Genomic DNA, 11275 nt, shown 5'->3' on the forward strand with positions numbered 1-11275 from the left:
CTACGGGAGTAAAAATCCGTTCTTCACAAAAGATGGTGCTACCCATCGATGCAGATAGAACCATGGTTGTACTGGCCCATGAACTAGCCCCACCACACAAAATCGAGACTCTTCCAGATTGTACACTTAAACCGTTGGACAGAGAACCAGCTACACCCCATCTAACCCCAACCCCAGCGGATAGTAAGCCACTTCTAGTTGACACAGCACCATGTCCACCACAAAGTACCCCCACACGAGCAATTTGTAAAGCAACTGCAGTGCCCAAAGCACGAAGACCAACATAGCGAACCCAAACTCCATCTTTAAAGCAGAATAGCAATTGTTCTTAGGTCAGATTCCATAGATATGGTCTATACTTATTTGCTCTTGCATCACTGTATTTACTCATACCAACTAATTTCGAATTTGAGGGATCCAAATGAAACTCCAGTGGTGCAACAGGTATGTTTTAAACCTATTTCTTTAACTGGGTTGTTGTTCTAACTTCTTGCTCTATGTTGATTTCAGTTTCAGTTGTATAAACAATTATGTTCTCATGTCATGCACATTACAAGTGTTGCCAGTGTTGTGTAGTTTCCCACACTTATGTTCTGTCTATGCTGCTATGTCTTAAAAATCTATGATTTGAACTATGTCTCTATCTTGATTTGGCAACATAAACTAGAATGATATGGACAATATAGTGACCATAGTACATAGATATGTGTTTGTTTCATGCTTTTATCCTGTCCACCTTACTACTGAACTGGTTTACCAAAATGAGTTTCATATACTACATGCTAAGCCTGTGATGTGTCTGCTTGTTTCTCTTGTAGAATGCCAACAGAATATTGGAGAAGAGCACCCCATTATGCAATGGTAGAGAAAGTAATGCAGATAAGGTTCAAGATAGTGAGACAACCCTGTTGGTCTCCAAGAAAGGTGATAAAAACCATCTTGTAGACAGTGAGACAACCCCAAAGTCATGTGTTGATGTAGTGTTCGAGTTACTGGCCACTACAGCTGGCACAAGCTCTTCGAACTAGCTGCCTGAATCACTTCGGCTTCTTCAGTCTTAGCTACAAGCTGAAAGGCATCAGTCATCTGTGCTGCAGCAAGAAGCCGAAGGACTGAGGAAGTCCCTACAGAATTCATATGCATACTTTCTGGTGCAACAGCAAGCGCTAAACAATTTTAGCGCCAAATAATAGAAAACTAATAAGCTTGCTAAGCTTCTTGACAGCATGGTGGGTATCCATGATATCGTTTCTTGAGCTCTTCTGAAGTGGTTTCAGTTCTGGACTTGTTTTACTGCCGCGTTTATTTTCACTAGTGATGAGGACATCAATACAATTGTTACACCCACAGCCCCTGCTGCTATACATACTGGACCAATTACTAGAGCTCGTGCACGCCAACTAAATTACCAGGTACTTTCGTTTCTTGGTAATGATTCTAGTGTTCATGAGAATATGATGCTGCCTAAATTGGATACATTTGTTTTGCTTACAAATGAAGGGCCTAGCTTGGAGAAGGATGAACATTGGAGCAAGAACAAGCATGGAGATGATGGCATGCGCAAGGGAAATAAGAACGAAGTTACAAGTGATGATTTCAGGACTTTGAAGCCACCATAATGGGTGCATGAAGCCTTGGACGAAATATACAAGATGCCACTTCATAAATTTCGTCCCGAGGCTATTTTAGGTGCCGCGTCACCTTATTATTGGGCCAGGCCCATGTAATTTCGAAATACATAAGTATAGGCTATTTTTAGAGTCCGTATGTGTGGGGAAACAAGAGATAGGGTTGATTTCGGACCCCTCCACCAAGGGCCACGAAATTCCCCCCCTCTTCCTCCATATATACATCCCTTAGGGCATCGTTTAGACTTTGGGTTTTGTTTAGATTAAAAGTTCGCCATAGCTGCAACTTCACGTACTTCGTTTGTGTTCAACGACCAGACAAAGGCGTCACAGAACCCCACCTTGATCAATAAAGCTTTCATCTTATATTCGCAATATCCAGATTGCAATCTTAGTTTCTTGCTTGTTCTTCGTTTGCTTGCAGGAAACAGACCCTCGTGGTCAGGTTGATCGTGCTCCGGCGTGGTCAATAACCTCTCGGAGTTGGTTTAGCGATTGCTAAGGCGCGACGTCCTCGCACGTTCGTAGTCGGATCGTCAAAGTCGACTTCCACCAAAGCGAAATCCACCATCTCATCGAAAGACGGGACACCTTTGCCTCTATCAAGTGGTATCAGATTTCCAGGTTGCTCGGTGAGATTTTACAGTTTTTCGTAGTTTAGATCGAGTCTGTTCTTCATACCTACAGTCCACGAAAAAGCCACCAAAAATAAATTAGGGTTAGTTCATCATATCCGAACCAATCTGAGCCTTTGCATAATCTTTTTAGGGTTTTGCTTTGTTGAATTTGCGGTTGCATCGTCGTGTCTAGTTGCTGGTCTTAGAGTCTAGTCTTTTAGAGTTTCGAGTTCTGGTCATAAATTGTCACGCCGCCGCCGCACTATCATCATCGCCCCTGCCATCTACCACCACCGCTTATCCGCCACCGCCTCGAATCCGTATCCATATACCACCACCGCTGTCATATACCACCACCGCTGCCATCTACCACCATATATCCACCACCAATCCGAGTTCTTGTCATATTAGGTTTGTTTTCGAGATCCATCTAGATTCCGATTCGTGTTTCCTTGCCGGAGTCGGGTAGCCACGCTCCGTTTAGGCCCAAAAATTTTCGAAAACGCATTTTTTGAAAAAAATTCTGGCTATCCTATTTTTAGGTGTTTCTGAGTGTTTTGAGACAGGTGCCATTATAGGAAGTTTTTTTTGACCCGTTTCCAGTTTTTGGGTCCGGGCAGTCAAAAAAAAAAAATTGGTCGGAAAAATTTCGTGCCCATCCTGTCAGTTTGAGCTAAGAAGAGTTTTGAGACACTCGCCATTATAGTGATTTTTCGCCAAAAAAAAAACAGCGCAAAAAAAAATAGCGCAAAAAAAGAGCGAAAAAAAAAATTCCAGAGTGTGCTTTTCCCTTGTTTACGTGCCGCGCCGTGATTTTGTTAGTGTTCTAGGCTCGCGTCTCTAGCACAGTCTAGCCTAGGACCAGCACAGTACCGTCGTTGAGCGTTTATTCAACTTTGCATCTCTGAATTGATTATTGCTGACCCTTTTTGCTACCATATTATAAGCCTTCCCAGCTCCACATACATCTACGTCGTGCGTTTGACTCTCCCTGGTAATCGCTCTATCCAAGCTTTGAGAGTTTTTGACTACAACGGTTGCCGATCACCGCCTGCTGCTGGGTAAGAACTGGTAAGAATTTGAGATTTACTTGACGGATTTGTGACACCCACCACCACCACTTGTTCGTAGTCTGTAGGATCATATTCTTGTGTGTTTCTATTACTGCTAACCATGCCAGGATCACAAGCCGACGAGATTGACTGGGAGAATTTATCGAACAAGGAGCTTCATGATAAGTTTCAGCAAATGATGACTGAACAGGTGCAAGATGTGCTGAACAATTTTGAAGAGGCCATGGAGAAGATCACTGGCTTTGAGAAGACGTTCGAAACAAAGCTCGATAACAAGTTTAATGAATTGCTCGCGCGTCTTCCACCACCACCACCCGCTGCAGCTAACGCACCTCTCCAACAACAACAACAACAACAACAACGACTACCTCCACGTCGCGAAGCAGACCTCCGCCGAGCAAGCCGTGTTCCTCTTGCGTTTGGCCAAACTGTTGGTGCTGCTGTTGATACTTCTATGGCTCCTGCTGCTGATGCGGAGGAGGATGCTTATGTGGGAGACTATGAGGATGAGGTTGATCAAAATCAACACTACGTGCAGCCACCTGTACCACCACCAGCAGGTCGACCTCAGGTATATATTCGTAATGGTAGGCCTGCACCACCACCTCAGGTACGAGATGATGTCCATATTCCTAAACTGAAATTGAATATTCCACCATTTGAGGGGAGATATGTTCCTGATATATATCTTACTTGGGAGTTAGAAACTGAACAACGATTTACATGTTTACAATATCCTGAGGAGAGACGAGTTGCTGCTGCCGTTTGTGCTTTCACTAGTTTTGCATGTGTATGGTGGTCTGAACATTGTAGATTATATCCTATTCCAACTACTTGGGCTGCTTTGAAAACTGTTATGCGTACGCGTTGGGTTCCACCATATTATCAACGTGAATTGCTTCAAAAATTGCAGCGTTTAAGACAAGGGAAAAATTCTGTAGAAGAATATTATCAGGAATTACAAACTGGCATGATTAGATGTGGTATTGTTGAGGAGAATGAAGCTATGCTTGCACGTTTTCTGGGTGGATTAAATAGAGAGATTCAGACCATTCTAGACTATAAGGAGTATACTAATATCACTCGTTTATTCCATCTTGCTTGTAAAGCTGAACGTGAAGTGCAGGATCGACAAGCATTGGGGCGAACTAACTTTTTTGCAGGCCGACCTTCATCATGGACACCACGTGCATCTTCTACTTCAACTGCACCAGCACCTCCATCCGGTGCCACCTCCAGCCGTGATACAAGAAAACAGGCAGAACCACCATTATCTGCCAAGAGCGCACCTGCGGGGCCTGCACAGCGTTCTTCTTCTTCCATGGCATCAACAGGGCACACAAGTGATATTATTTGTCGTCGTTGTAAGGGAGGAGGTCATTATGCGAGAGAATGCAAATCTCCGCGTGTGATGATTGCTACCGCGGATGGTGGATATGAGTCCGCTAGTGACTATGATGAGGAGACTTTGGCTCTTATTATACATGAAGAACATGGTGGAGATGATTCTGATCATGAGACGCAATACATGGCTCCTGAAGACGCTGACAGGTATGAATGTTTAGTTGCTCAACGTGTTTTGAGTGTGCAGGTCACACAAGCTGAGCAAAATCAGAGGCACAATTTGTTCCATACCAAGGGAGTTGTGAAGGAACGTTCTGTGCGCGTCATCATAGACGGAGGGAGCTGCAACAACTTGGCTAGCATGGAGATGGTGGAGAAGCTTGCTCTCACCACAAGACCACATCCACATCCTTACTACATCCAATGGTTCAACAACAGCGGCAAGGTTAAGGTAACACGTACTGTTCGTGTGCATTTTAGTATCTCTACATATGCTGATTATGTTGATTGTGATGTGGTACCTATGCAAGCATGTTCCTTATTACTTGGTAGACCATGGCAATTTGATAAAAATTCTGTACACCATGGTAGAAACAATCACTATACTCTTGTTCATAAGGATAAAAATATTACTTTGCTTCCTATGACTCCTGATTCCATTTTGAAAGATGATATTAATAGAGCTAATAAAGCACAACAGGAGAAGAATAAGAGTGAAAATCAGATTGTGGCAAAAGAATTTGAGCAACAAATGAAGCCTAATAATAAACCATCTAGTGTTGCTTCTGAAATTAAATTGAAAAGTGCATGTTTATTTGCCACCAAATCTGATATTGATGAGCTAGATTTCAGCAAATCTGTTTGCTATGTTTTTGTGTGCAAAGAGGCATTATTTTCATTCGAGGACGTGCCTTCCTCTTTGCCTCCTGCTGTCACTAACATTTTGCAGGAGTTCGCTGACGTTTTTCCACAAGACGTGCCACCGGGATTACCGCCTATTCGAGGGATTGAGCATCAGATTGACTTAATTCCCGGTGCTTCACTGCCAAACCGTGCACCATACCGTACCAATCCAGAGGAGACGAAGGAGATTATGCGTCAAGTACAAGAGCTTCTCGACAAAGGTTATATACGCGAATCCCTTAGTCCTTGTGCTGTTCCTATTATTCTAGTGCCGAAAAAGGATGGTACATCACGTATGTGTGTTGATTGTAGAGGCATTAATAATATTACTATTCGTTATCGTCATCCTATTCCTAGGCTAGATGATATGCTTGATGAATTGAGTGGCTCTACAATATTCTCCAAAGTTGATTTGCGTAGTGGCTACCATCAAATTCTTATGAAATTGGGAGATGAATGGAAAACAGCATTTAAAACTAAGATTGGATTATATGAGTGGTTAGTCATGCCTTTTGGGTTAACTAATGCACCTAGTACTTTCATGAGATTAATGAACGAAGTTTTACGTGCTTTCATTGGACGATTTGTGGTAGTTTACTTTGATGACATATTGATTTATAGCAGATCTTTGGGAGAACATTTGGAACATTTACGTGCTGTTTTTATTGCTCTACGTGATGCACGTTTGTTTGGTAACCTTGGGAAGTGCACCTTTTGCACCGACCGAGTATCTTTTCTTGGCTATGTTGTTACTCCACAGGGAATTGAAGTTGATAAAGCCAAGATTGAAGCTATTGAGAGTTGGCCGCAGCCCAAAACGGTCACACACGTGAGGAGTTTTCTTGGCCTCGCTGGATTCTATAGGCGTTTTGTGAGAGATTTCAGCACCATTGCTGCACCTCTCAATGAGCTTACAAAGAAAGATGTGCCTTTTCTTTGGGGTACCGCACAGGAAGAAGCCTTCACGGTATTGAAAGATAAGTTGACACATGCTCCTTTACTCCAACTTCCTGATTTTAATAAGACTTTTGAGCTTGAATGTGATGCTAGTGGAATTGGATTAGGAGGTGTGTTATTACAAGATGGCAAACCTGTTGCATACTTTTCTGAAAAATTGAGTGGGCCTAGTCTGAATTATTCTACTTATGATAAAGAATTATATGCTCTTGTTCGGACTTTAGAAACATGGCAACATTATTTATGGCCCAAAGAATTTGTTATACATTCTGATCATGAATCATTGAAACATATTAAAAGTCAAGCTAAACTGAATCGTAGACATGCTAAATGGGTTGAATTCATTGAGACTTTCCCTTATGTCATTAAACACAAGAAGGGAAAAGAAAATGTTATTGCTGATGCTTTGTCTCGTCGCTATACTATGCTTTCACAACTTGACTTCAAAATATTTGGTTTGGAGACCATCAAAGATCAATATGTGCATGATGCTGATTTTAAAGATGTAATGCATAATTGTAAAGAAGGACGAATGTGGAACAAGTTTGTTGTTAACGATGGATTTGTGTTTCGTGCTAACAAGCTATGCATTCCAGCTAGCTCCGTTCGTCTTTTGTTGTTGCAGGAGGCGCATGGAGGAGGATTAATGGGACACTTTGGCGTGAAGAAGACGGAGGACGTACTTGCTACACATTTCTTTTGGCCAAAGATGAGACGGGATGTTGAGCGTTTTGTTGCTCGCTGCACTACATGTCAAAAACCTAAGTCACGCCTCAATCCTCATGGTTTATATATGCCTCTGCCTGTACCTAGTGTTCCTTGGGAGGATATATCTATGGACTTTGTTTTAGGTTTACCTCGAACAAAGAAGGGGAGGGATAGCATATTTGTTGTCGTGGATAGATTCTCGAAAATGGCACACTTTATACCATGTCATAAAAGCGATGATGCTGTTAATGTTGCTGATTTGTTCTTTCGTGAAATTATTCGCTTGCATGGTGTGCCAAATACTATTGTTTCAGATCGTGATACTAAATTTCTTAGCCACTTTTGGAGATGTTTATGGGCTAAGTTGGGGACTAAACTGCTTTTTAGTACTACTTGTCACCCCCAAACTGATGGACAAACTGAAGTAGTCAATAGAACGTTGTCTACTATGCTTAGGGCTGTTTTGAAGAATAATAAGAAAATGTGGGAGGAATGCTTGCCTCATATTGACTTTGCTTATAATCGTTCATTGCATTCTACTACTAAGATGTGCCCTTTCGAAGTTGTGTATGGTTTCCTACCTCGTGCACCTATTGATTTGTTGCCTCTTCCATCTTCGGAGAAGGTTAATTTTGATGCTAAACAACGTGCTGAATTGATTTTAAAAATGCATGAGTTAACTAAGGAAAACATTGAGCGCATGAATGCTAAATATAAACTTGCTGGAGATAAGGGTAGAAAACATGTTGTGTTTGCACCTGGAGATCTTGTTTGGTTACATTTGCGTAAGGATAGATTTCCTGATTTGCGCAAATCAAAGTTAATGCCACGTGCTGATGGTCCCTTTAAGGTGTTAGAGAAAATAAATGATAATGCATATAAACTTGAGCTGCCTGCAGATTTTGGGGTTAGTCCCACTTTTAACATTGCAGATTTGAAGCCTTATTTGGGTGAGGAAGATGAACTTCTGTCGAGGACGACTTCATTTCAAGAAGGGGAGGATGATGAGGACATCAATACAATTGTTACACCCACAGCCCCTGCTGCTATACATACTGGACCAATTACTAGAGCTCGTGCACGCCAACTAAATTACCAGGTACTTTCGTTTCTTGGTAATGATTCTAGTGTTCATGAGAATATGATGCTGCCTAAATTGGATACATTTGTTTTGCTTACAAATGAAGGGCCTAGCTTGGAGAAGGATGAACATTGGAGCAAGAACAAGCATGGAGATGATGGCATGCGCAAGGGAAATAAGAACGAAGTTACAAGTGATGATTTCAGGACTTTGAAGCCACCATAATGGGTGCATGAAGCCTTGGACGAAATATACAAGATGCCACTTCATAAATTTCGTCCCGAGGCTATTTTAGGTGCTGCGTCACCTTATTATTGGGCCAGGCCCATGTAATTTCGAAATACATAAGTATAGGCTATTTTTAGAGTCCGTATGTGTGGGGAAACAAGAGATAGGGTTGATTTCGGACCCCTCCACCAAGGGCCACGAAATTCCCCCCCTCTTCCTCCATATATACAGCCCTTAGGGCATCGTTTAGACTTTGGGTTTTGTTTAGATTAAAAGTTCGCCATAGCTGCAACTTCACGTACTTCGTTTGTGTTCAACGACCAGACAAAGGCGTCACAGAACCCCACCTTGATCAATAAAGCTTTCATCTTATATTCGCAATATCCAGATTGCAATCTTAGTTTCTTGCTTGTTCTTCGTTTGCTTGCAGGAAACAGACCCTCGTGGTCAGGTTGATCGTGCTCCGGCGTGGTCAATAACCTCTCAGCGTTGGTTTAGCGATTGCTAAGGCGCGACGTCCTCGCACGTTCGTAGTCGGATCGTCAAAGTCGACTTCCACCAAAGCGAAATCCACCATCTCATCGAAAGACGGGACACCTTTGCCTCTATCAACTAGTGGCCAATTTAGACGCCCAGTGTATGTAATATGCTGCTTTGTTCACTATATTTGCACTGGTGGCGAACTTTGATGCCCAGTGGATGTAATATTTGTAATAGCCATAATAGCCTAGCGTAAGTTGCTTGCTTATTTATTTCCTTGTTGTCTTGTTTATTTGTTTGCTTGTAGTCAGTGCAGTTCTTTTTCGCGGTTTGCTAGTGGCCGCAATAACCTATTTTTTTAAAACTAGGCCACAATAACTATGGGCTACATATTTATTGTAGTGGCCATGGGCCTCCAACGGGCCATAGAAACAATGGGCCTTCAACGGGCCGTAGAAACAATGCGCCTTCTACGGGCCGTAGAATCAATGGGCCTTCTACAGGTCGAATGTATGATCGATTGGCCAAACATGGGACAATAACGGGCCGCATTATGGGCTGTAAATGGGCTAGATTTGGAATTGAAGGAAATATGCCCTAGAGGCAATAATAAAGTTGTTATTTTATATTTCCTTATATCATGATAAATGTTTATTATTCATGCTAGAATTGTATTTACCGGAAACTTGATACATGTGTGGATACATAGACAAAACACTGTCTCGCTAGCAAGCCTCTACTAGACTAGCTCGTTAATCAAAGATGGTTAAGTTTCCTAACCATAGACATGTGTTGTCATTTGATGAATGGGATCACATCATTAGGAGAATGATGTGATGGACAAGACCCATCCGTTAGCTTAGCATATTGATCGTTCAGTTTTATTGCTATTGCTTTCTTCATGTCATATACATATTCCTTTGACTATGAGATTATGCAACTCCCGGATACCAGAGCAATGCCTTGTGTGCTATCAAATGTCACAACGCAACTGGGTGATTGTAAAAATGCTCTACAGGTATCTCCGAAGGTGTTTGTTGGGTTGGCATAGATCGAAATTAGGATTTGTCACTCCGAGTATCGAAGAGGTATCTTTGGGCCCTCTCGGTAATGCACATCATGATAAGACTTACAAGCAACGTGACTAATGAGTTAGCTGCGGGATGATGCATTACAAAATGAGTAAAGAGACTTGACGGTAATGAGATTGAACTAGGTAGGAAGATATCGACGATCAAATCTCGGGCAAGTAACATACTGATGATAAAGGGAATAACTTATGTTGTCATAACGGTTTGACCGACAAAGATCTTTGTAGAATATGTGGGAGCCAATATGAGAATCTAGGTTCCGCTATTGGTTATTGACCGGAGAGGTGTCTCGGTCATGTCTAGATAGTTCTCGAACCCGTAGGGTCCGCACGCTTAACGTTCGATGACAATTTGTATTATATGAGTTATGTGATTTGGTGATCGAATGTTGTTCGGGGTCCCAGGTGAGATCACAGACATGACGAGGAGTCTCTAAATGGTCGAGAGGTAAAGATTCATAGATAGGACGACGGTATTTGGACACCCAAAGTGTTCCGGGGGTACTGGGTACGTATCGGGTCACCGGAAGGGGTTCTGGGCAACCCCCGACAAACTATACGGGCCTAATGGGCCAAGAGAGGGACAGACCAGCCCCTAAGGGGCTGGTGCGCCCCCCCCCCCCCATATGGGCTAGCCAAATTGGAGTAGAAAAGGGGAAGGAGGAAAGGAAAAAGGGAATAGGATTCCCCCTTCCCCCTCTTCCGCCTACTCCGAATAAGAATAGGAAAGAGGGGAGGCCAAATTGGGAGGACCCCAAGTAGGATTCCTCCTACTTGGGGCGCTCCCTTGGCTACCTCTCCTCCCCTCCAACCTATATATATGAGGGGGGCACCGCTAGAAGATATACCAATGTTTGTTAGTTGTGTACAGCGCCCCCTCCACAGTTTACGCCTCCGGTCATATTCATGTAGTGCTTAGGCGAAGCCCTATGCGGATCACTTCACCATCACCATCACCACGCCGTCGGGCTGACGAAACTCTCCCTCGACACTTTGCTAGATCAAGAGTCCGAGGGACGTCATCGAGCTGAACGTGTGCAGAACTTGGAGGTGTCGTATTGTAAGTGCATCTAGTGCCACCCCTAGTTGGTTTTGGAGTATTGACGACAAACCTAGTTGAGGGACTAATGTGTTTGTGAGAATTGCAGGATAACACAGGTAGAAGT

This window comes from Triticum aestivum, chromosome 7A (assembly GCF_018294505.1).
Source record: "Triticum aestivum cultivar Chinese Spring chromosome 7A, IWGSC CS RefSeq v2.1, whole genome shotgun sequence".
In the NCBI taxonomy this organism is placed as follows: domain Eukaryota; kingdom Viridiplantae; phylum Streptophyta; class Magnoliopsida; order Poales; family Poaceae; genus Triticum; species Triticum aestivum.